Source organism: Pseudophryne corroboree, chromosome 10, assembly GCF_028390025.1.
Source record: "Pseudophryne corroboree isolate aPseCor3 chromosome 10, aPseCor3.hap2, whole genome shotgun sequence".
Taxonomy (NCBI): Eukaryota; Metazoa; Chordata; class Amphibia; order Anura; family Myobatrachidae; genus Pseudophryne; species Pseudophryne corroboree.
In genome coordinates, this window is record NC_086453.1 from 277,837,173 (window position 1) to 277,864,569 (window position 27,397).

The window sequence follows — 27,397 nt, forward strand, 5'->3', positions numbered from 1 at the left end:
TATCGTTTTTTTTAAGGCAGAGAACGGATATATTAAATAAAACTGCACTGTCTGGTGGTCACTGTGGTCAGTCACTAGTAAACTCTGCACTCTCTACACTTCTACAGTACTCCTAAGCTCCAGTAAATCAGGTCAATCTCTCTCTCTCTCTCTCTCTTCTAATCTAAATGGAGAGGACGCCAGCCACGTCCTCTCCCTATCAATCTCAATGCACGTGTGAAAATGGCGGCGACGCGCGGCTCCTTATATAGAATCCGAGTCTCGCGAGAATCCGACAGCGTCATGATGACGTTCGGGCGCGCTCGGGTTAACCGAGCAAGGCGGGAGGATCCGAGTCTGCTCGGACCCGTGAAAAAAACCATGAAGTTCGGGCGGGTTCGGATTCAGAGAAACCGAACCCGCTCATCTCTAGTGAAAAAACGCTGCCGTTTTTGGGAAAAACGCGGGAGTGGCTGGAGAAACGGGGGCGAACGCTGGGTGTGTTTGTGTCGTCAAACCAGGAACGAAACTGACTGAACTGATCGCAGTGGCAGAGTAAGTATCGAGCTACTCAGAAACTCCAAAGAAATTTCTATTCGCAATTTAGAGAATCTTTCGTTCGCAATTTTGCTAAGCTAAGATTCACTCCCAGTAGGCGGCGGCTTAGCGTGTGCAATGCTGCTAAAAGCAGCTAGCGAGCGAACAACTCGGAATTAGGGCCGTAATGCGGTGCTCTACGTGTAATGTAGTGCTATACATGTAATGCAGTGCTATTTGTATAATGTGGTGGCTATGTGCTATTATGGGGCCTAGAGCTGAGAGTGGCCCCCTTCCCTGTCACAATTACATGTGTTATATATAGGGGTGTAGCTACCATATGTACTGTGACTGCCTACCAGTGCAATGCCTCACCTACTGGTGTGATCTCCACCTCCTGTGACAAGATCCTCCTGCTGTGACTGCCTACCAGTGTAATGCCTCACCTACTGGTGTGATCTTCTCCACCTCCTGTGACACGATCCTCCTGCTGTGACTGCCTACCAGTGTAATGCCTCAGCTACTGGTGTGATCTCCACCTCCTTTGACACAATCCTCCTGTTGGTGCTGTGACTGCCTACCAGTGCAATGCCTCACCTACTGGTGTGATCTCCACCTCCTGTGACATGATCCTACTGCTGGTGCTGTGACTGCCTACCAGTGCAATGCCTCACCCACCGGTGTGATCTCCACCTCCTGTGACACGATCCTACTGCTGGTGCTGTGATTGCCTACCATGCTGCATTAGCCTTGCTTACTACCACTGAGGGTAATGCTAACAGTTTGCTTAAGCCCAATTTGTGTTGGGCCCCGCTTATAGCTGACTTACTCCAACCTACATGAGGCCACTTTTCATATATTTCCAGGGCCACTTTATGTTCCCAATCCGCCCCTGTCTGGCATGGAAGAAATGTGAATGATAAATCAATGTAAATGTACCAGGAGGTATTGACAAGCCTTTATGACGTTATCTTATACTGTGAATTTCTTACCTTGTTTCCAAGACAAATAATTCATTTAACTTGTTAATTAAGTGAAAGGAAGACATGATATTTTCCCAGGAGATGTATCAAGCCGTGGAGAGAGATAAAGTTGAGTATTTGCCCAAATCAAATGAAGCTTCTAACTACAGGTATTATTTCATGTACTGTGCTAGATAAGTGACAGAAGATGATTGGGAGGTTTGGACATCTGCACTTTATCTCTCTCCAAGGCTTGATACATCTCCCCAAGAGTGCTGTAAATGAAAAATATGTCTGGCTGCTATACAGCAGGCCAGGAGCACCAGCAGGACAGTAGAGTAACAGTCATATCAGTAATAATTTGCGGACCCTGTGAAATTAGCATTCAGTAAAGAAGGGAGACTCAGTCAATGAATACATAAAACATTTTTTAGTTTATGTTAAAATATAAAAAGTTTATTAAGTGGAATATTTAATAAATAATATTTGTGACACATCTCCAAAAACAGTCGGTTTTGGGGGCTGCCCACAAATATTAACCAGCCCCTGAATGTATGTATTGGGGACTGCAATGGATATTTGAGATATCTATTGCGTTCCTCCTATTTTGAACACAAAAGCAGCCACCAAAAGTTTCTACGGCAGATGGTAAACTGTGATACTCACCAAGCTCCAGAATGCAAAGTATTTCTGAGCTTGGCCCAGCAGCTAATGCCATTTCTAAATGGCTTTTGTAGCCTGTGGTCTACATTATACAATAATTCCCAGGAGAAGGATCCTTGGGATCCCTCTGCATTAATGTCTGCTCTCACATACGCAGTCTGACAATTGCACATGGGAACTAGCGCAGCCGGGGTCTAAACCCAGAAGTAAAGTGATCGCATTAGCAATTATTTTACTTCTTATACATTGCAGGGATGGGCATGAGATTGGTACTCATTATGGCACAAAAGCTACACCTCTGGACTCATGAAGAGTCATCCTTCAGCACTCAGGAGAGGAAAACCCCCTTGGGGGGAAACCTCTGGGGAACCATGGCCTCAGGATCGCCATTCCCTCAGGGCATTAAGAGGTGTACTAAAAGAGGGGTCAGTATGCTATCGCAGCGCACGGGATCCCGGTGGTTGTCATACCGATGCCTGGATCCCAGTACAGAAAAGACCGACAGGGGTAAGGGGTGTTCTCGCCTCTCCCCACCCCCCTAAACCTGCCTATCCACAATCTAACCCTAACTTCCCCCCTTTGTGCCTAACCCTCCCGCAGAGGTGCCTAATCCTAACCTCTGTCCCTGCTGCCTAAACCCAACCCTCTCTTCCCCGCAGCCTAACCACTCTTGGGGGTGCCTAACCCACCCTACCCACAGCCTAACCCTAACTTACCCCCACCCGCAGCCTAACCCTATCCTCCCCCCACCCGCAGCTTAAACCTAAACCCCCGCCTGATGCCTAAACCTAACCCTCTCTTCCCCACAGCCTAACCACCCCCGGTGGTGCCTAACCCTAACCAACCCTACCCGCTGCCTAACCCTATCCTCCCCCCACCCACAGCCTAAACCTAACCCCCCGCCAGATGCCTAAACCTAACCCTCTCTTCCCCACAGCCTAACCACCCCCGGTGATGCCTAACCCTAACCAACCCTACCCGCTGCCTAACCCTATCCTCCCCCCACCCACAGCCTAATCCTAACCCCCTGCCTGATGCCTAAACCTAATCTCCCCGCCTGATGCCTAAACCTAACCCTCCCTTCCCCGCAGCCTAACCACCTCCGGGGGTGCCTAGCCCTAACCAACCCTACCCACTGCCTAATCTTATCCTCCCGGCACCTGCAGCCTAACCCCTCGACCTGATGCCTAACCTTCTCCCTCTCCTCACCTCCCTTACCCTGCCTGTCCGCAGTCTAACCCTAACCTCCCCTTTGTGCCTAACCCTCCCGCATAGGTGCCTAATCCTAATCTCCGTCCCTGCTGCCTATACCTAACCCCCCTTGCCCAGCCCTAAACCTATGATCGTGGGGATATGGGCAGTCGGTATCCTTGCCCATTCGGAGTTCCAACGTCGGGATTCTGAAGAGTGTCGGCATCCCAGTGTCAGTATTCTGACTGCCGTAAACCCGACAGCCGGCATCTTTACCACATCTCCTAATAGGTAATGCATATGTCCCAACATTTGGAGCATGTGTCCGCAGCTCTCCTCCCAGGGCAACTATTCAGGGATCACCCACTGCGCGTAGACGAAGAGGAAGAGATGAAAAATCATTGTTAGTGGATGAACAAGCAGAGAGACAAACTGCAAACAGTGGTGTGGTTATGTAGAGAGAGAAATCTCTCTATGTAAATATGTTACTCTAACTACTGAGGACATGGAAAATACCTAAAATAAGGACAATTATCCCAAAGGGCCCATTGTTTTTATACAATACACACATTGGGGGGATAAGTTCTCTCTTATAGTAATTAGTGGGTACCTTCAGAAAAGAAATTTGACCAGTAAATAATAAAAGCTATAAATTGCTAACATTTAGGGGTCAATCCAATTAGGTACGAGTTACCATTGCTGCGACGTTTCAACAGCATCCAAACTCACACCCTTCACCCTTCAGTCTATGGGGCTACCGGAAAGTGCGGCTGTTGTAAGACAAACTCGCACCTAATTAAACTGACCCCTTAGTTGATAAATGTGATACAATAGTAAAATATAATGGTGTAATTGTGGGCCTGATTCAGTTGTGGTTGTTGAAGCGATCGCTGCTGCAATCTTGCTGTTCACAATTGCACCGTGAGTCTGAGCAGTCGTAGGCTGAGCAAGTCTCCTAGACACAGGGGGCTCTCCAGCAGCAACACAGGTCACAATAGGTCATTTATGCATGCACATAGAACGTGGTTTGAATGGACCTGACACGGCTGTATACAGTTAGCCACCCCCGTTACCACCTCAAACGCTGACTTCCTGTCAATCACTTTGCGATGGGATCCTCTATGTGAGCTTGATTTCATTTCATGCGCAGTGCAGCTTACACGCATGCACAGTGAAAAAGCATTGAGCCACTTGGTGCAACAGCAGCTCTGCGTCCGCATCTGAATCAGGCCCCCTGAATGGTAAGGAGAAGGACTCTAGGGAAAGGACTATGTCACCTTCATTATATGTAAAGATAGGGAAACAGTCACTTGTTACAGCTCCAATTCACATCATTTATACCATTCTGTACCATTTCATCATTTGGTTATTCTATGGGGGAGATGTATTAAGCCCTGCAGAGTGATAAAGTGGAGAGAGGTAAAGTACCAGCCAATCAGCTCCTAACTGCCATGTTACAGGCTGTGTTTGAAAAATTACAACTAGGAGCTGATTGGTTGTTAGTTTATCTCTCTCCACTGTATCACTCTCCCAGGCTTTGTACACCTGCCCCCAGTTCATTGATATACTGTAAATGTCAGCCATTTTACTATCTCCCCCGATCTGTATTGTTCTTCCCCCGATCTGTATGTTCTGTATCATGCTCTCCCCACCCTTCCTGTTTTTCTGTATTACAGTATGTTCTACATCTTGCAACCCCCAAAAGTGTATGTCCTTCCTCTATATGTCCTATAGAGTACGCCACAATTTCTATGTTTTTGTATTGTGCCCCCACTCCATCTGTATGTGCTATACCAAGTTGCCCCCTTCTGCATGTTTTGTATTGTCTGCTCTCCCTCACTATAGACCCTATGTTTTGTACTGTGCTCTCAATACCCCCCACCACACACACAATTACACAAGTATGGTAACTTACCTCCTACATGCTATTCTCCAGTCACTAATTCCTCTGCGATCCCTCCCGTCGTCTTCAACTGACACTTTGCAGATCTCTTTGCCGGTCACCCGACACTCTGCAAATCTCTTTGCCAGAACTTTGCCAAATGATGATCTAAATAACTAGAATTTCCTGGTCAGACATACTATATGTATAATTATACTACATTTTGTTACATACTTTCATTTTTATTCATTTGTAGTTTATTTATTTTATTAACTTTTTGTCCAAAACCTAATATCCTTTCTCACAGAGACCCAAGTTATCTGCTCCAGGTCTTCCCTAGTGCTAGGACCATGGCCCTCATTCCGAGTTGTTCGCTCGTTAGTGGTTTTCGCAACGGAGCGATTTGTCGCAAACTGCGCATGCGCAATGTTCGCAGAGCGCATGCGCTTAGTTATTTTACTAAAAAGTTAGGTATTTTACTCACGGCATAACGAGGAGTTTTCATCGTTCTGGTGATTGGAGTGTGATTGACAGGAAGTGGGTGTTTCTGGGCGGAAACTGGCCGTTTTATGGGTGTGTGCTGAAAAACGCTGCCATTTCTGGGGAAAACGCGGGAGTGGCTGGAGAAACGGGGGAGTGTCTGGGCGAACGCTGGGTGTGTTTGTGACGTCAAACCAGGAACGAAACTGACTGAACTGATCGCAGTGGCAGAGTAAGTCCCGAGCTACTCAGAAACTGCAAAGAAATTTCTATTCGCAATTATGCGAATCTTTCGTTCGCAATTCTGCTAAGCTAAGATTCACTCCCAGTAGGCGGCGGCTTAGCGTGTGCAAAGCTGCTAAAAGCAGCTAGTGAGCGAACAACTCGGAATGAGGGCCCATGTTAGTATCATACACTGGGCCTAATTCAGACCTGATCGCAGCAGCAAATTTGTTCTCTAATGGACAAAACCATGTGCACTGCAGGTGGGGCAGATGTAACATGTGCAGAGAGATTATGGTAACTTACCTCCTGCATGTGATACTCCAGTCGTTGCTACCTCTGCGACCCCTCCCGTCGTCTTCAACTGACACTTTGCAGATCTCTTTGCCGGTCACCCGACACTCTGCAAATCTCTTTGCCAGATGATCAGCAGCTGTAGATAGAATGTTACAGGAAGAAGCATTGTGATGTCACGGGCTAGTGATGTCACATGCTAGGTGTGATGTCACAGTAATCAGCAGCAAAGCTACAGAGTTACAGCTATCTTACATATACATTTTCTACATCAATTACAACTGGATATACACGAGTTTCTAGTTTTAAAAAAATGAGACTAGTGCAGAAAATAAAGTATAAGGCAATGTTGTACAGAGTGCCTCAATATATAGGTAAAGGGAAATTATAAGTGACAGGAACTTCTAGACTAAATCACCACTTATATTGTGTGTGTGTGTGTGTGTGTGTGTGTGTGTGTGTGTGTGTGTGTATATATATATAGAGAGAGAGAGAGAGAGAGAGAGAGAGAGAGAGAGAGAGAGAGAGAGAGAGAACTATACTATCCCATTAAACCAGGAAACTCACAAATTATACAGTTTCTGTGTCTGGCTGACCTCAAGTCTGCATTTCACCTGGTTTAATCAGCCACAGAACCTGTGTAACCCATGAGCGTATAAAGAGGAGAAGAAATAAGAGTTGTCTTTTTTGTGGTGCACTAGAAATGTATTATTCAATACCAGCGTATATAAAACTGTAAGGCGGGCCCACAATGTGACATTCACAGGGAATGGGTAATGACATCCACTCGACTTGTTCACACCCACTGGACATGTTTGAAAGAGGTTGAGTGGACAGTGAGCATGGCTGTGCCCTGTGGCACCACGTGGCACCATTGTACCGACAGCTGGACTGCTGAGAACGGAATCTGGAGGGTACATACAGTAACTTTTTGGTTTTCATTTCATCTCATGACACTTCACCCAAAGCTACTCTTCTGGTTATCCTATCAACTAGGCCAACAATGAAGGTGACTCCATAACATTTCTTCCATTGTTTTTCCGTGTCACAGAAACATTGCATGTGTGTTACAGGTGACCATCCTAATCATCTCTCCTTCACTTCACAGTAATGTCATTGTTACTGATACATTATTTGGATCAAGCATCAAAAGGAAACTTAGATATAAGAGTCTGGCCGGCATATCACTTATTGCATGACAACCTTGTGCCGCGCTGTACTGTATGTAGATGGAGCATTTGGTTTTGCTAATGACTTACATAGACTCCATAAGAGGGCATGCCGACATAGCATATTGTTGAATGTTAACATGTACGATCTTAAACTGCATCTATAAATGTTCTGTTGCGAGACTTCCAATATGCTCAGAATATTTCTCTTGTGGCAGATGATTTAGTATATACTAGCTGGAGCACTTGGCGTTGCCCCGTATTTTAAGAATGTCCGTTTACAAAAATAAATGTAAATATTAAACACACAGTATAAATAACATTGTAGATAGCTGAATACCCATGCTGAGGATGGTAAATTATAATGGTAGTTTGTTAATTACATTGATTGGAGATCTAGTACATACCCTCCAAAATTTACACATAAAAATCGGTACAAAGTAGGAAAAGGGGCGTTGCCATGTGTAAAGGGGACATGGTCACGCCCCTTTTCCTATACTTTCAATGGAAGTTTGGAGAGCCAAAAATCAGTACAGACCATAAAAAAGGTACTGTACCTGCCAAAAAGGTACAGTTAGAGGGTATGCTAGTATATAGGAATATCTTGCTTCCCTGATGCACTTTGTGTAGTGGCCGCACCCCTTTTTGGTCCTCCAAGGGACCCTGCTCTTCCCATTATACAACTCTCAGTCTGTGGCTTGCTGCTGCCTCCATTCCCCTCCTCACATCATGTCACTGGCCCTGTCACATGCAGCCCTGTCATCACTGAGATATCATGCATGTCATAGAAACATAGAATTTGACGGCAGATAAGAACCATTTGGCCCACCTAGTCTGCCCCTTCTTTATCCTTTAGGTAATCTCAACCCTTTTTGAATCTTAATTATTTGTAAGGATATTCATATGGCTATCCCAAGCATGTTTAAATTGCTCTACAATCTTAGCCTCTACCACCTCTGATGGGAGGCTATTCCACTTGTCCACTACCCTTTCTGTGAAGTAAGTTTTCCTTAAATTTCCCCTGAACTTGCCTCCCTCCAGTTTCAGTGTATGTCCTCGAGTTCTAATACTCCTCTTCCTTTGAAGAATGTTTCCCTCCTGAACTTTGTTAAAACCCTTGGTATATTTGAAAGTTTCTATCATGTCCCCCCTTTCCCTTCTCTCCTCCAAACTATACATGTTAAGATCTTTTAGCCTTTCCGGGTAAGTTTTGTGATGTAGGCCATGCACCATTTTAGTTGCCCTTCTTTGTATACTCTCTAATGTATTTATATCCTTCTGGAGATATGGGCCAATATTTACTAAGAATTCGAGTTTGTCCGATTTGTGTTTTTTTTTTTCAAAGTCCCAATCCGGGAATTCACTAAGCACCAATCTCGGCAGTGTTTGGACTATTCGTAATGGTTTGATTTGCAAAGTTCCGAAATACGAATGAATAGACCATCGGTCAAATGCGGCTGATATTTCATACAATGCGGGCATTCACTATTCATTCGTATTTGGGTGTTAGTTTCTGAGTGCTCAAGTGCGGGTCTGTTTTTTATCGATTCGTTAAAAAAAGCAGCAAAAAAATAGACCTGCTTTTTCCAGTCGAGTTTGGATAACCATGCACGGATCAGTGAGATCTGTGCATGGTTATCTATGGGAAAGGGTCTGTTTAGTGTAAAAACTGAAAAAAAAAATTTGGTGGGGTCCTAAGCATAACCAGCCTCGGGCTCTTTGAGCCGGTCCGGGTTGAAAAAATATGGGGGGGAAAATGACAGGGGTTCCCCCATATTTAATCAACCAGCACAGGGCTCTGCGCCTGGTCCTGGTTCCAAAAATACGGGGGACAAAAAGCGTAGGGGTCCCCCGTATTTTTGAAACCAGCACCGGGCTCCACTAGCCAGGTACATAATGCCACAGCCGGGGGACACTTTTATACTGGGCCCTGGCATTACATACCCAACTAGTCACCCCTGACCGGGGTACCCTGGAGGAGTGGGAACCCCTTAAATCAAGGGGTCCCCCCCCTCCAGCCACCCAAGGTCCAGGGGTGAAGCCCGAGGCTGTCCCCCCATCCAAGGGCGGCGGATGGGGGGCTGATAGCCTTTTGAATAAATGTGAATATTGTTTTCAGTAGCAGTACTAAAAGTCCCAGCAAGCCTCCCCCGCAAGCTGGTACTTGGAGAACCACAAGTACCAGCATGCGGTGGAAAACCGGGCCCGCTGGTACCTGTAGTACTACTACTAAAAAAATACCCCAAAAAAAACAGGACACACACACCGTGAAAATATAAGTTCATTACATACATGCACACCTCCATACACACATACTTACCTATGTTCCCACGAGGCTCGGTCCTCTTCTCCATGTAGAATCCTTGGGGTACCTGTGAAAAAAAATGATACTCATAATCCAGTGTAGAATCAGACCTTTGTATAATCCACGTACTTGGCAAAATAATAAAACGGAAACCCGACCACGCACTGAAAGGGGTCCCATGTTTACACATGGGACCCCTTTCCCCGACTGCCAGGACCCCCCCTGACTCCTGTCAAAGAGGGTCCCTTCAGCCAATCAGGGAGCGCCACGTCGTGGCACTCTCCTGATTGGCTGTGTGCTACTGTAGTGTCTGTCAGGCAGCACACGGCACAGATACAATGTAGCGCCTATGTGCTCCATTGTAGCCAATGGTGGGAACTTTGCGGTCAGCGGTGAGGTTACTTTCGGTCAACCGCAAAGTTCCCACCATTGGCTACAATGGAGCGCATAGGCGCTACATTGTATCTGTGCCGTGTGCTGCCTGACAGACACTACAGGAGCACACAGCCAATCAGGAGAGTGCCACGACGTGGCGCTCCCTGATTGGCTGAAGAGACCCTCTTTGACAGGAGTCAGGGGGGGTCCTGGCAGTCTGGGAAAGGGGTCCCATGTGTAAACATGGGACCCCTTTCAGTGCGTGGTCGGGTTTCCGTTCTATTATTTTGCCAAGTACGTGGATTATACAAAGGTCTGATTCTACACTGGATTATGTGAGTATAATTTTTTTCACAGGTACCCCAAGGATTCTACATGGAGAAGAGGACCGAGCCTCGTGGTAACATAGGTAAGTATGTGTGTATGGAGGTGTGCATGTATGTAATAAACTTATACTTTCACGGTGTGTGTGTCCTGTTTTTTGGGGGGTATTTTTTTAGTAGTAGTACTACAGGTACCAGCGGGCCCAGTTTTTCACCGCATGCTGGTACTTGTGGTTCTCCAAGTACCAGCTTGCGGGGGAGGCTTGCTGGTACTTGTAGTACTGCTACTAAAAACAATATTCACATTTTTTCACAAGGCTATCAGCCCCCTATCCGCCGCCCTTGGATGGGGGGGACAGCCTCGGGCTTCACCCCTGGGTGGCTGGAGGAGGAGGCCCTTGATTTAAGGGGTTCCCACTCCTCCAGGGTACCCCGGCCAGGGGTGACTAGTTGGGTATGTAATGCCAGGGCTGCAGGGACCAGTATAAAAGTGTCCCCCGGCTGTGGCATTATGTACCTGGCTAGTGGAGCCCGGTGCTGGTTTCAAAAATACGGGGGACCCCTACGCTTTTTGTCCCCCGTATTTTTGGAACCAGGACCAGGCGCAGAGCCCGGTGCTGGTTGATTAAATATGGGGGAACCCCTGTCATTTTTTCCCCATATTTTTTCAACCAGGACCGGCTCAAAGAGCCCGAGGCTGGTTGTGCTTAGGAGGGGGGACCCCACGCAATTTTTTTCAGATTTGTTAAGACTTTAATCAACTTTTTAAGGTACACAATGAAGCCCTGCACGGATCTCACAGATCCGGCCGGGATTCCTTGTGTTTTGTCAGGCAGTGTTTTACTCATCACTCCCGTAAAACACTGCCTGATATTACGAATCACATCGACATCGGTAAAAATGATTGTGCAAAACTCGGCAGCTTAGTGAATGATCATATCAGGATTCAAAAAGTTGCAGTAAAATGCACCCGATACCATTCGAGTTCAAACACCCTTCAAAACGGCCAAAACACGAATCTTTGTAAATATACCCCATGGTCTCCAGAACTGGACACAGTATTCAAGATGAGGCCGTACCAATGACCTATGCAGTGGCATTATCACTTCTTTTTTCCTGCTACAGATTCCTCTCCCTATGCAACCAAGCATCTGACTTGCCTTTCTCATTGCTTTGTTGCATTACTTTCCTGCCTTTAAGTCACTTGAAATAGTGACTCCTAAATCCCTTTCCTCCTCAGTAGTTTCCAAAATAGTACCTTTGATACTATATTTAGCCTTTGGGTTTTTGAGACCCAAGTGCATGATTTTGCATTTTTTAGCATTAAACTGTAGTTGCCACGTTCTTGACCATTTCTCAAGCCTAGCTAGGTCATCAATCATTTGTTTTACCCCTCCCGGTGTGTCTACCCTGTTGCAAATCTTTGTATCATCTGCAAAAAGGCATACTTTCCCTTTAATACCATTTGCAATGTCACCAACAAAGATATTAAAGAGAACTGGTCCAAGTACAGATCCCTGGGGTACTCCACTGGTAACATGTGCAGCTACCAGGGGCGGATTGGCCCACCAGGACACCATAACAGATTTTGATGGGCCGGTCCCATATCCCCCTCAGCCAGGCCGATTCACACTCAGGCTGGGCTAGCTCACACTGCTTCCAGTACTTGTGGTTCATTGGAATGTAATCCGGAAGTTAGGCTAGCGGGCACTTCCAGGTGCCACTAGCCGTGAAAAGTGGTGATGCTGTTCTACCAATGGGGGACCTTGAGAAAGTTAACCATCCCAGCAGCATCCTCTCCCTGGCCCCGGCCAAAGGTCTCTTCAACGCGCCCGGCCCAGGAGCAGCAGCAAAGCGATGGTCGGAGCCGGGTTCACTACACCCGCTGCCACCCCAGCTCCCGCACTCTCACTGAACTGGCCTGAGTGGCAACTGAGCACTGAAGGGGACCCGGCAGAACGGTTATTTTTAATTACATTATTTGCATTATCATGATGGTGTAAGGGTTAGGGCTTCCCCGGTCACAGTGTATGGTTTGGGGACTGGACAGTAGCAGGATGTACTTTGTTCTCAGGATGCCAGCTGACCAGGCAGCACTCACAGCCAGCCCTGGGACAATCTCTAATGCTATGTCCTTCAGCCCTATAGCTGCCCAATGTCTGTCCATGATGATGGGCCTATTTATGCGGTGTCTATGTATGTAATGCTGTGGCTATGTATGTAATGCGGTGGAAATGTATGTAATGTGGTGGTGCTAGTCGTATAATGCGGTGCTATACCTGTAATGTTGTGCTATTTGTGCTATGTGGTGCTATTTGTGTAATCCAGTGCTATACATGTAGGCCCTCATTCCGAGTTTTTCACTCGGTAATTTTCTTCGCATCGCAGCGATTTTCTGCTAATTGCGCATGCGCAATGTTCGCACTGCGACTGCGCCAAGTAAATTTGATAAGAAGTTTGTTATTTTACTCACGGCATTACAAGGTTTTTTCTTCGTTCTGGTGATCGGAGTGTGATTGACAGGAAGTGGGTGTTTCTGGGCGGAAACTGGCCGTTTTATGGGTGTGTGTGAAAAAACACTGCAGTTTCTGGGAAAAATGCGGGAGTGGCTGGAGAAACGGGGGAGTGTCTGGGCGAACGCTGGGTGTGTTTGTGACGTCAAACCAGGAACGAAACTGACTGAACTGATCGCAGTGGCAGAGTAAGTATCGAGCTACTCAGAAACTGCAAAGAAATTTCTATTCGCAATTTAGAGAATCTTTCGTTCGCAATTTTTCTAAGCTAAGATTCACTCCCAGTAGGCGGCGGCTTAGCGTGTGCAATGCTGCTAAAAGCAGCTAGCGAGCGAACAACTCGAAATGAGGGCCGTAATGCGGTGCTATACGTGTAATGTAGTGCTATACATGTAATGCAGTGCTATTTGTATAATGTGGTGGCTATGTGCTATTATGGGGCCTAGAGCTGAGAGAGGCCCCCTTCCCTGTCACAATTACATGTGTTATATATAGGGGTGTAGCTACCATAGGTACTGTGACTGCCTACCAGTGCAATGCCTCACCTACTGGTGTGATCTCCACCTCCTGTGACACGATCCTCCTGCTGTGACTGCCTACCAGTGTAATGCCTCACCTACTGGTGTGATCTCCACCTCCTTTGACACAATCCTCCTGCTGGTGCTGTGACTGCCTACCAGTACAATGCCTCACCTACTGTTGTGATCTCCACCTCCTGTGACACGATCCACCTGCTGGTGCTGTGACTGCCTACCAGTGCAATGCCTCAGCTACTGGTCTGATCTCCACCTCCTGTGACAAGATCCTCCTGCTGGTGATGTGACTGCCTACCAGTGCAATGCCTCACCCACCGGTGTGAACTCCACCTCCTGTGACATGATCCTACTGCTGGTGCTGTGACTGCCTACCAGTGCAATGCCTCACCCACCGGTGTGATCTCCACCTCCTGTGACACGATCCTCCTGCTGGTGCTGTGACTGCCTACCAGTGCAATGCCTCTCCCACCGGTGTGATCTCCACCTCCTGTGACACTATCCTCCTGTTGGTGCTGTGACTGCCTACCAATGCAATACCTCACCCACTGGTGTGATCTCTACCTCCTGCGACAGGAGCCTCCTGCTGGTGCTGTGACTGCCTACCAGTACAATGCCTCAGCTACTGGTGTGATCTCCACCTCCTGTTACACGATCCTGCAGGTGCTGTGACTGCCTACCAGTACAATGCCTCACCCACCGGTGTGATCTCCACCTCCTGTGAAATGATCCTACTGCTGGTGCTGTGACTGCCTACCATGCTGCATTAGCCTTGCTTACTACCACTGAGGGTAATGCTAACAATTTGCTTAAGCCCAATTTGTGTTGGGCCCCGCTTATAGCTGACTTACTCCAACCTACATGAAGCCACTTTTCATATATTTCCAGGGCCACTTTATGTTCCCAATCCGCCCCTGTCTGGCATGGAAGAAATGTTAATGATAAATCAATGTAAATGTAACAGGAGGTATTGACAAGCCTTTATAACATTATCTTATACTGTGAATTTCTTACCTTGTTTCCAAGACAAATAATTAATTTAACTTGTTAATTAAGTGAAAGGAAGACATGATATTTTCCAGGAGATGTATCAAGCCGTGGAGAGAGATAAAGTTGAGCATTTGCCCAAATCAAATGAAGCTTCTAACTACAGGTATTATTTCACGTACTGTGCTAGATAAGTGACAGAAGATGATTGGGCGGTTTGAACATCTGCACTTTATCTCTCTCCAAGGCTTGATACATCTCCCCAAGAGTGCTGTATATAAAATAAATGTCTGGCTGCTATACAGCAGGCCATGAGCACCAGCAGGACAGTAGAGTAACAGTCATATCAGTAATAATTTGCGGACCCTGTGAAATTAGCATTCAGTAAAGACGGGAGACTCAGTCAATGAATACATAAAACATTTTTTAGTTTTTAGTAAATAATATCTGCGAGACGTCTCCAAAAACGGTCAGTTTTGGAGGCTGCCCACAAATATTAACCAGCCCCTGAATGTATGTATTGGGGACTGCAATGGATATTTGAGATATCTATTGCGTTCCTCCTATTTTGAACACAAAAGCAGCCACCAAAAGTTTCTACAGCAGATGGTAAACTGTGAAACTCACCAAGCTCCATAATGCAAAGTATTTCTGAGCTTGGCCCGGCAGCTAATGCCATTTCTAAATGGCTTTTGTAGCCTGTGGGCTACATTATGCAATAATTCCCAGGAGAAGGATCCTTGGGATCCCTCTGCATTACTGTCTGCTCTCACATACGCAGTCTGACGATTACACATGGGAACTAGCGCAGCCGGGGTCTAAACCCAGAAGTAAAGTGATCGCATTAGCAATTATTTTACTTCTTATACATTGCAGGGATGGGCATGAGATTGGTACTCATTATGGCATAAAAGCTACACCTCTGGACTCATGAAGAGTCATCCTTCAGCACTCAGGAGAGGAAAAAACCTCTTGGGGGGAAACCTCTGGGGAACCATGGCCTCAGGATCGCCCTACCCTCTGGGCATTAAGAGGTGTACTAATAGAGGGGTCAGTATGCTATCGCAGCGCATGGGATCCCGGTGGTTGTCATACCAATGCCTGGATCCCAGTACAGAAAAGACCGACAGGGGTAAGGGGTGTTCTCGCCTCTCCCCACCCCCCTAAACCTGCCTATCCGCAATCTAACCCTAACCTCCCGCCTTTGTGCCGAACCCTCCTGCGGACATGCCTAATCCTAACCTCTGTCCCTGCTGCCTAACCCTCCCTTCCCCGCAGCCTAACCACTCTTGGGGGTGCCTAACCCACCCTACCCACAGCCTAATAATAATTTACCCCCACCCACAGCCTAACCCTATCCCCCCCCACCCGCAGCCTAATCCTAACCCTTGACCTGATGCCTAAACCTAACCCTCCCTTCCCCACAGCCTAACCACCCCCGGTGGTGCCTAATCCTAACCAACCCTACCCGCAGCCTAACCCTATCCTCCCCCCACCCACAGCCTAATCCTAACACCCCGCCTTATGCCTAAACCTAACCCCCCACCTGATTCCTAAACCTAACCCTCCCTTCCCCGCAGCCTAACCACCTCCTTGGGTGCCTAGCCCTAAACAACCCTACCCGCTGCCTAACCCTAACCTTCCCCCCACCCACAGCCTAAACCTAACCCCCGCCTGATGCCTAAACCTAATCACCCCACTTGATGACTAAGCCTAAACCTCCCTACCCTGCAGCCTAACCACCCCCGGGGGACCCTAACTTACCCTACCTGCTGCCTAACGCTATCCTCCCCCCACCTGCAACCTAACCCCTCCCCCTTTGTGCCTAACCATCCCGTGTAGGTGCCTAATCCTAATCTTTGTCCCTGCTGCCTAAACCTAACCCTCCCTCTCCCGCAGCCTAACCACCTACCCCTCCCCCTCTGTCCCTGTTACCTAAACCTAACCCTCCCTCCCTCGCAGCCTAACCACTCCCGCGGATGCCTAACCCTAACCCACCCTACCTGCAACCTAATGCTAACCTCCTCCCACCCACAGCCTAAACCTAACCCAACGCCTGACGCCTAAACCTAACCTCCCGCCTGATGCCTAAACCTAACCCTCTCTCCCCCACAGCCTAACCACCCTCAGGGGTGCCTACCCTAACCCACCCTATCCGCAGTCTATCCTTAACCTCCCCCCACCCACAGCCTAAACTTAACCCCCCTGCCTGACTCCTAAACCGAATTCTTCCGCTTAAACCTAACCCTCCCTCCCCCGCAGCCTAACCACCCCGGGGGGTGCCTAACCCTAAGCTCCCCCCACCCGCAGCCTAAACTTAACCCCCCTGCCTAATGCCTAAACCTAACCCTCCAGCCTGATGCCTAAACCTAACCCTCCCTCCCACGCAGCCTAACCACACCCAGGGGTGCCTAACCCACCCTATCCGCAGCCTAACCCTAACCACCACCCACCTGCAGCCTAACCTCCCGCCTGCCACATAAACCTAACCCCCCTGCCTGATGCCTAAACCTAACCCTCCCTCCCCCGCAGCCTAACCACCCTCGGGGGAGCCTAACCCTAAGCTCCCCCCACCCGCCGGCTAAACTTAACCCCCCTTCCTAATGCCTAAACCTAACCCTCCAGCCTGAAGCCTAAACCTAACCCTCCCTCCCACGCAGCCTAACCACCCCCGGGGGTGCCTAACCCACCCTATCCACAGCCTAAGCCTAACCTCCACCAACCTGCAGCCTAACCCTAACCCCCGACCTGCTGCCTAAACCTAACCCCCCCCGCTTGATGCCTAAACCTAACCCTCCCTCCCCCACAGCCTAACTACCCCCTCTCTCCCCCGTGCCTGATGCCTAACCTAACCCCCCTTGCCCGGCCCTAAACCTATGATCGTGGGGATACGGGCGTCGGTATCCTTGCCCATTCGGAGTTCCAACGTCGGGATTCTGAAGAGTGTCGGGATCCCAGTGTCAGTATTCTAACTGCCGTAAACCCGACAGCCGGCATCTTTACCGTATCTCCTAATAGGTAATGCATATGTCCCAACATTTGGAGCATGTGTCCGCAGCTCTCCTCCCAGGGCAGCTATTCAGGGATCACCCACTGCGCGTAGACGAAGAGGAAGAGATGAAAAATCATTGTTAGTGGATGAACAAGCAGAGAGACAAACTGCAAACAGTGGTGTGGTTGTGTAGAGAGAAAAATCTCTCCATGTAAATATGTTACTCTAACTACTGAGGACATGGAAAATACCTAAAATAAGGACAATTATCCCAAAGGGCCCATTGTTTTTATACAATACACACATTGGGGGGATAAGTTCTCTCTTATAGTAATTAGTGGGTACCTTCAGAAAAGAAATTTGACCAGTAAATAATAAAAGCTATAAATTGCTAACATGTAGGGGTCAATCTAATTAGGTACGAGTTACCATTGCTGCGACGTTTCAACAGCGTCCAAACTCACACCCTTCGTTGCCAGATTCAGCCTATGGGGCTACCGGAAAGTGCGGCTGTTGTAAGACAAACTTGCACCTAATTAAACTGACCCCTTAGTTGTTAAATGTGATAAAATTGTAAAATATAATGGTGTAATTGTGGGCCTGATTCAGTTGTGGTTGTTGAAGCGATCGCTGCTGCAATCTTGCTGTTCACAATTGCATTGTGAGTCTGAGCAGTCGTAGGCTGAACAAGTCTCCTAGACACAGGGGGCTCTCCAGCAGCAACACAGGTCACAATCGGTAATTTATGAATGCACATAGAACGTGGTTTGAACGGACCAGACAAGGCTGTATAGAGTTAGCCCCCCCCCCCCCCCGTTACCACCTCAAACGCTGACTTCCTGTCAATCACTTTGCGATGGGATCCTCTATGTGAGCTTGATTTCATTTCATGCGCAGTTCATCATACACGCATGCACAGTGAAAAAGCATTGAGCCACTTGGTGCAACAGCAGCTCTGCGTCCACATCTGAATCAGGCCCCCTGAGTGGTAAGGAGAAGGACTCTAGGGAAAGGACTATGTCACCTTTATTATATGTAAAGATAGGGAAACAGTCAATTGTTACAGCTCCAATTCACATCATTTATACCATTCTGTACCATTTCATCATTTGGTTATTCTATGGGGGAGATGCATTAAGCCCGGCAGAGTGATAAAGTGGAGAGAGGTAAAGTACCAGCCAATCAGCTCCTAACTGCCATGTTACAGGCTGTGTTTGAAAAATGACACCTAAGAGCTGATTGGTTGTTAGTTTATCTCTCTCCACTTTATCACTCTCCCAGGCTTTGTACACCTGCCCCCAGTTCATTGATATACTGTAAATGTCAGCCATTTTACTATCTCCCCCAATCTGTATTGTTCTTCCCCCGATCTCTATGTTCTGTATCATGCTCTCCCCACCCTTCCTGTTTTTCTGTATTACAGTATGTTCTACATCTTGCAACCCCCAAAAGTGTATGTCCTTCCTCTATATGTCCTATAGAGTACGCCACAATTTCTGTTTTTGTATTGTGCCCCCACACCATCTGTATGTGCTATACCAAGTTGCCCCTTCTGCATGTTTTGTATTGTCCGCTCTCCCCCACTATAGACCCTATGTTTTGTACTGTGCTCTCAATACCCCCCACCACACACACAATTACACAAGTATGGTAACTTACCTCCTGCATGCTATTCTCCAGTCACTAATTCCTCTGCGACCCCTCCCGTCGTCTTCAACTGACACTTTGCAGATCTCTTTGCCGGTCACCCGACACTCTGCAAATCTCTTTGCCAGAACTTTGCCAAATGATGATCTAAATAACCAGAATTTCCTGGTCAGACATACTATGTGTATAACTATACATCTACATTTTGTTACGTGCTTCCATTTTTATTCATTTGCAGTTTATTTATTTTATTGACTTTTTGTCCAAAACCTAAGATCCTTTCTCACAGAGACCCAAGTTATCTGCTCCAGGTCTTCCCTAGTGCTAGGACCATGTTAGTATCATACACTGGGCCTAATTCAGACCTGATCTCAGCAGCAAATTTGTTCTCTAATGGACAAAACCAGGGCCCTCATTCCGAGTTGTTCGCTCGTTGCCGAGTTTCGCTATATTGCGATTAGTCGCTTACTGCGCATGCGCAGGGTTCGCAGAGCGCATGCGCTTAGTTATTTTACACAAAAGTTAGGTATTTTACTCACGGCATAACGAGGATTTTTCATCGTTCTGGTGATCGGAGTGTGATTGACAGGAAGTGGGTGTTTCTGGATGGAAACTGGCCGTTTTATGGGTGTGTGCGGAAAAACGCTGCCGTTTCTGGGAAAAACGCGGGAGTGGCTGGAGAAACGGGGGAGTGTCTGGGCGAACACTGGGTGTGTTTGTGACGTCAAACCAGGAACGAAACTGACTGAACTGATCGCAGTGGCAGAGTAAGTCCCGAGCTACTCAGAAACTGCAAAGAAATTTCTATTCGCAATTATGCAAATCTTTTGTTCGCAATTCTGCAAAGCTAAGATTCACTCCCAGTAGGCGGCGGCTTAGCGTGTGCAATGCTGCTAAAAGCAGCTAGCGAGCGAACAACTCGGAATGAGGGCCCATGTGCACTGCAGGTGGGGCATATGTAACATGTGCAGAGAGATTATGGTAATTTACCTCCTGCATGTTATACTCCAGTCGTTGCTACATCTGCGACCCCTCCCGTCGTCTTCAACTGACACTTTGCAGATCTCTTTGCCGGTCACCCGACACTCTGCAAATCTCTTTGCCAGATGATCTAAAAAACACAAAAGACTATCATTAAACATAGTACTAGTTTAAGTACAATAAAATATCCATGAGTCAACCAGTTTCCCAATTTTCCTTAAACCAAACAAGATACTTTCAAAGTTATCAATATCCCATGTATCTATTTTATTAACTTTTTCATCCCAAAGCCGCGATCCTGCCTCATAGAGACCCAGGTTATCTGCATCCCCTGTATGTGTGCTTATCCTCCATACTGCCCTCTTTATTCCCGTTACGCTACATTTTTATTCCAAAATATGTTGTTCCTTCCTGCGCTTCTCCTATTTATGTCCTTGTACCTGTATTCCCTGTTCTGTCTATCTTGTCTTGCCTTTCAGCTGACTATACTGCACTCTATCTTCCTTACCCCTCTCCATCATACCCTGCTATATAGGACTCACCTCCTACCTGTCTTCCTGCATGGAAACTGGAAACGTCAGCAGCTGTAGATAGAATGTTACAGGAAGAAGCACTGTGATGTCACGGTCTAGTGATGTCACAGGCTAGGTGTGATGTCACAGTAACCAGCAGCAAAGCTACAGAGTTACAGCTATCTTACATATACATTTTCTACATCAATTACAACTGGATATACATGAGTTTCTAGTTTAAAACAATGAGACTAGTGTAGAAAATGAAGTATAAGGCAATGTTGTACAGAGTGCCTCAATATATAGATAAAGGGAAAATATAAGTGACAGGCATTTCTAGACTAAATCACCACTTATAGTGTGTGTGTGTGTGTGTGTGTGTGTGTGTGTGTGTGTGTGTGTGTGTGTGTGTGTGTGTGCGTGTGTGTGTGTGTGTGTGTGTATGCAGTGGCGGTTCTTGCCACGGGCAAGCAGGACTTTTGCCCGGGGCGCCGCCTTCCGGAGGGCGCTGGCGCCTTCCGGAGGGCGCCGCACCGTGGCAAGATCCGCCACTGCTGCCCGCTGTGTCCCCCGTCCGCCTCCGCTGCCCGCTGCCGTCCCCGTCCTCGGCGCCTCCTGTGAAGGGAACTAGACGCTATGCGTCTAGTTTCCCTTCGTGGAGAGTAACTGCTGAGCGGTGCGCGATGACGTCATCGCGCACCGCACAGCAAAGGTCCTCTCCACGAAGGGAACTAGACGCATAGCGTCTAGTTTCTCTTCGTGGAGAGGACCTTTTGCTGTGCGGTGCGCGATGACGTCATCGCGCACCGCTCAGCATTCAAGCGGCGCTTTCAATGTACAGGGGGCGTGACTCACCACGCCCCCTGTATTAGGCCACGCCCCTTTCCTGCCCGGGGCGCTCTGCGCCCTTGAACCGGCCCTGTGTGTATATATATATATATATATATATATAGAGAGAGAGAGAGATAAACTATACTATCCCATTAAACCAGGAAACTCACAAATTATACAGTTTCCTTGGCTGGCTGACCTCAAGTCTGCATTTCACCTGGTTTAATCAGCCACAGAACCTGTGTAACCCATGAGCGTATAAAGAGGAGAAGAAATAAGAGTTGTCTTTTTTGTGGTGCACTAGAAATGTATTATTCAATACCAGCGTATATAAAACTGTAAGGCGGGCCCACAAGGTGACATTCACAGGGAATGGGTAATGACATCCACTCGACTTGTTCACACCTGCTGGACGTGTTGGAAAGAGGTTAAGTGGACAGTGAGCATGGCTGTGCCCTGTGGCACCACGTGGCACCATTGTACTGCTGAGAACGGAATCTGGAGGGTACATACAGTAACTTTTTGGTTTTCATTTCATCTCATGACACTTCACCCAAAGCTACTCTTCTGGTTATCCTATCAACTAGGCCAACAATGAAGGTGACTCCATAACATTTCTTCCATTGTATTTCCGTGTCACAGAAACATTGCATGTGTGTTACAGGTGACCATCCTAATCATCTCTCCTTCACTTCACGTAATGTCATTGTTACTGATACATTATTTGGATCAAGCATCAAAAGGAAACTTAGATATAAGAGTCTGGCCAGTATATCACTTATTGCATGACGGCCTTGTGCCTGCGCTGTACTGTATGTAGATGGAGCATTTGGTTTTGCTAATGACTTACATAGACTCCATAAGAGGGCATGCCGACATAGCATATTGTTGAATGTTAACATGTATGATCTTAAACTGCATCTATAAATGTTCTGTTGCGAGACTTCCAATATGCTCAGAATATTGCTACTGTGACAGATGATTTAGTATATACTAGCTGGAGTACTCAGCGTTGCCCTGTATTTTAAGAATGTCTATTTACAAAAATAAATGTAAATATTAAACACACAGTATAAATAACATTGTAGATAGCTGAATACCCATGCTGAGGATGGTAAATTATAATGATAGATTGTTAATTTACGTTGATTGGAGATCTAGTACATAATTATACATTAAAATCAGTACAAAGTAGGAAAAGGGGCGTGGCCTCGTGTAAAGAGGGCATGGTCACGCCCTTTCCCTATACTTTCAATGGAAGTTTGGAGAGCCAAAAATCAGTACAGACCATAAAAAAGGTACTGTACCTGCAAAAAAGGTACAGTTAGAGGGTATGCTAGTATATAGACATATCTTGCTTCCCTGATGCACTTTTTGTAGTGGCCCAGCGTCGGACTGGCTGACCTCCCCGGTCACTTCCCACTTCCTCCAAGTGCTTCCGTCCATTTAAGCCAGGACAGTGTTCAGGAGCACCCGGCTCTTTACACCCGCTACCTGCATCGCAGGTAATTGCAGGTGCGAGTGCAGAGAACCGGCTGCCTCTAAACATTGTTCCGGCATAAGTGGACCAGAAGCGGTTCCCCGGTCAGCAAGTCCGAGGCAGTAGTGGCCGCACCCCTTTTTGGTCCCCCACTTCCCACTATACAACTCTCAGTCTGTGGCTTGCTGCTGCCTCCATTCCCCTCCTCACATCATGTCACTGTCCCTGTCACATGCAGCCCTGTCATCACTGAGATATCATGCATGTCCTAATACAGTGTGTGCTGCTGGCCCACCCCTAGGGGTGCTCCTGGTGTGTTACCCTCACAGTGTTTGTTCCAGGGCCGGACTGGCCATCTGGCTCTTCTGGCAAGTGCCAGAAGGGCCGATGGCCACGTGAGCCGGTCCAGCCAAGCAGCAGTTTGCTTCCGAGCCGACTGCAGAGGCGGATTTAAACAATTGCGCCCCACTTGTGTCACTGAGACACGCTGCCGTTCAGTCCGGCGGCAGCGTGTCTCAGCTGTCAGGAGAGGAGATCGCGCCAGCGCGGCTGTGTCTGGCGGCGTGTAGCGGACTTCAAACCAGCTGCCGGTTCGTGAGCCAATCAGAGCTCGTGGACCGGCAGCCAATCAGGAGCCGCCGTTGCCGGTCTGCGAGCTCTGATTGGCTCACGAACCGGCGGCTAGTTTGAAGTCCTACACGCCGGCGCCAGACATAGCCGCGCGCCCGCCCTCTCAGCTCTCCTCCTGACAAGTGACACCCTCACATCACAGCCGGAGGAGCAGCAGCAGCAGCAGCAGCAGCAGCAGCGCAGCAGCGGTAAGCAGCTGCAGCACTGCTGTGGGGGCAATTGTATACCTGGCACTGTGGGGGCAATTGGCTGGCACTGTGGGGCATTTGTATACCTGGCACTGTGGGGGCAATTGTTTACCTGGCACTGTGGGGGTATTTGTATACCTGGCACTGTGTGGGCATTTGTATACCTGTCAGGTATACAATTGCCCCCACCGTGCCAGATCCACAATTGCCCCCACAGTGTCAGGTATTACCTGACACTGTGTGGGCAATTGTGGATCTGGCACTGTGGGGGCAATTCTATACCTGGCACTGTGGGGGCATTTGTGGATCTGGCACTGTGGGGGCATTTGTATACCTGGCACTGTGGGGCATTTGTGGATCTGGCACTGTGGGGGCATTTGTGGATCTGGCACTGTGGGGGCATTTGTATACCTGGCACTGTGGGGCATTTGTGGATCTGGCACTGTGGGGGCATTTGTATACCTGGCACTGTGGGGTCATTTGTATACCTGGCACTGGGGCAATTGTGGATCTGGCACTGCACTATTGGGGGCATATGTCTGTGTATAACGTCCCATTTTAATTGGCCACACCCATTTTTTTGGCGCGCGCACACAGTACCTCTATGGGACACTCTCTGTCTGATTGGTCGCCGCTTAGCCCCGCCGGGAGTGCACACAGACGCTCTCATTCTAGTGAATGGGGCGCGTGCATGTCCACGCCCCTTTTCTGGAGCGCGCGTGCTTAGTTACAACCTTTATTTTTCCATACCCCCACTTCAAAATTTCCACTTCAACCAATGGTTGTGTGTATTTTAATACAGAATGATGTACACTTGTATGTAGCGATGTGCACCGGACATTTTTCGGGTTTTGTGTTTTGGTTTTGGATTCGGTTCCGTGGCCGTGTTTTGGATTCGGACGCGTTTTGGCAAAACCTCCCTGAAATTTTTTTGTCGGATTCGGGTGTGTTTTGGATTCGGGTGTTTTTTACAAAAACCCCTCAAAAACAGCTTAAATCATAGAATTTGGGGGTCATTTTGATCCCATAGTATTATTAACCTCAATAACCATAATTTCCACTCATTTTCAGTCTATTCTGAACACCTCACACCTCACAATATTATTTTTAATCCTAAAATTTGCACCGAGGTCGCTGGATGACTAAGCTAAGCGACCCAAGTGGCCGACACAAACACCTGGCCCATCTAGGAGTGGCACTGCAGTGTCAGACAGGATGGTACTTCAAAAAAATAGTCCCCAAACAGCACATGATGCAAAAAAAAAAAGAGGCGCAATGAGGTAGCTGTGTGACTAAGCTAAGCGACCCAAGTGGCCGACACAAACACCCGGCCCATCTAGGAGTGGCACTGCAGTGTCAGACAGGATGGCACTTCAAAAAAATAGTCCCCAAACAGCACATGATGCAAAGAAAAAAAGAGGCGCAATGAGGTAGCTGTGTGACTAAGCTAAGCGACCCAAGTGGCCGACACAAACACCTGGCCCATCTAGGAGTGGCACTGCAGTGTCAGACAGGATGGCACTTCAAAAAAATAGTCCCCAAACAGCACATGATGCAAATAAAAAAAGAGGCGCAATGAGGTAGCTGTGTGACTAAGCTAAGCGACCCAAGTGGCCGACACAAACACCTGGCCCATCTAGGAATGGCACTGCAGTGTCAGACAGAATGGCACTTCAAAATAATAGTCCCCAAACAGCACATGATGCAAATAAAAAAAAGAGGCGCAATGAGGTAGCTGTGTGACTAAGCTAAGCGACCCAAGTGGCCGACACAAACACCTGGCCAATCTAGGAGTGGCACTGCAGTTTTCTAGCGAGAGGATGAGTGCTTCCATCCTCATGTGAAGCTGAACCACTAGCCATGAACATAGGCCAGGGCCTCAGCCGTTCCTTGCCACTCCGTGTCGTAAATGGCGTATTGGCAAGTTTACGCTTCTCCTCAGATGCTTTTAATTTAGATTTTTGGGTCATTTTACTGAACTTTAGTGTTTTGGATTTTACATGCTCTCTACTATGACATTGGGCATCGGCCTTGGCAGATGGCATTTCATCGTCTCGGCCATGACTAATGGCAGCAGCTTCAGCACGAGGTGGAAGTGGATCTTGATCTTTCCCTATTTTACCCTCCACATTTTTGTTCTCCATTTTTTAATGTGTGGAATTATATGCCAGTATCAATAGCAATGGCCTACTACTATATATACTGTGCAAAACTGAAATGCACCACAGGTATGGATGGATAGTATATTTGACGACACAGAGGTAGGTAGAGCAGTGGCCTACTGTACCGTACTGCTATATATTATATACTGGTGGTCAGCAAACTGTGCAAAACGGAAATGCACCACAGGTATGGATGGATAGTATACTTGACGACACAGAGGTAGGTAGAGCAGTGGCCTTCTGTACCGTACTCCTATATATTATATACTGGTGGTCAGCAAAATTATGCACTGTACTCCTACTATATACTACAATGCAGCACAGATATGGAGCGTTTTTCAGGCAGAGAACATATAATACTGGTGGTCACTGGTCAGCAAAACTCTGCACTGTACTCCTCCTATATAATACTGCTGGTCCCCAGTCCCCACAATAAAGCAGTGTGAGCACAGATATATGCAGCACACTGAGCACAGATATGGAGCGTTTTTCAGGCAGAGAACGTATAATACTGGTGGTCACTGGTCAGCAAAACTCTGCACTGTACTCCTCCTATATAATACTGCTGGTCCCCAGTCCCCACAATAAAGCAGTGTGAGCACAGATATATGCAGCACATTGAGCACAGATATGGAGCGTTTTTCAGGCAGAGAACGTATAATACTGGTGGTCACTGGTCAGCAAAACTCTGCACTGTACTCCTCCTATAATACTGCTGGTCCCCAGAATAAAGATATTTGCAGCCCCCTGAAAGTTCTGAAACAAAGTGAGAGGACGCCAGCCACGTCTTCTCACTATCATTTCCAATGCATGAGTGAAAAATGGCGGCGACGCGCGGCTCCTTATATAGCATCCGAATCTCGCGAGAATCCGACAGCGGGATGATGATGTTCGGGCGCGCTCGGGTTAACCGAGCAAGGCGGGAAGATTCGAATCTGCCTCGGACTTGTGTAAAATGGGTGAAGTTTGGGGGGGTTCGGATTCCGAGGAACCGAACCCGCTCATCACTACTTGTATGTTGTTATAATATTAATTATATTTGTAAGAGCATAGACTAAGAAGTAGGAGGAGTCGGGAATAGTAAGGGGAGGGGTCAGATGCTGACACCGAGGTGGGCTTGTGTGCTTCCAAAATGCCAGGGCCAATTTTTGGTCCCAGTCCTGCCCTGGTTTGTTCCCAGAGTGTATGCACATGTGTAGCAAGTTTGATGTAAATTGCTCCAGGCATTCCAGAGTTATGCTGACTGCTGAGAAACTCTTTGCTGCTGCCTCACCCCTAGGGGTGCTAGGGGTGTCTTACCCCCACAGTGTTTGTTCCCAGCTTTCAAGTCATATGTGAACCAAGTTTGTTGTAAATTGGTCCAGGCATTTGGGAGTTATGCTGTCTGCTGAAATACTCTGTGCTGCTGTCCCACCCTTAGGGGTGTTTAACCCCCACAGAGTTTGTTTGCAGATTGTAAATCAGATGTGTACCAAATTTGGTGTAAATTGCTCCAGGCCTTCCACAGTTATGCTGTCTGCTGACTTAATCTGTGCTGCTGTCCCACCCCTAGGGGTGCT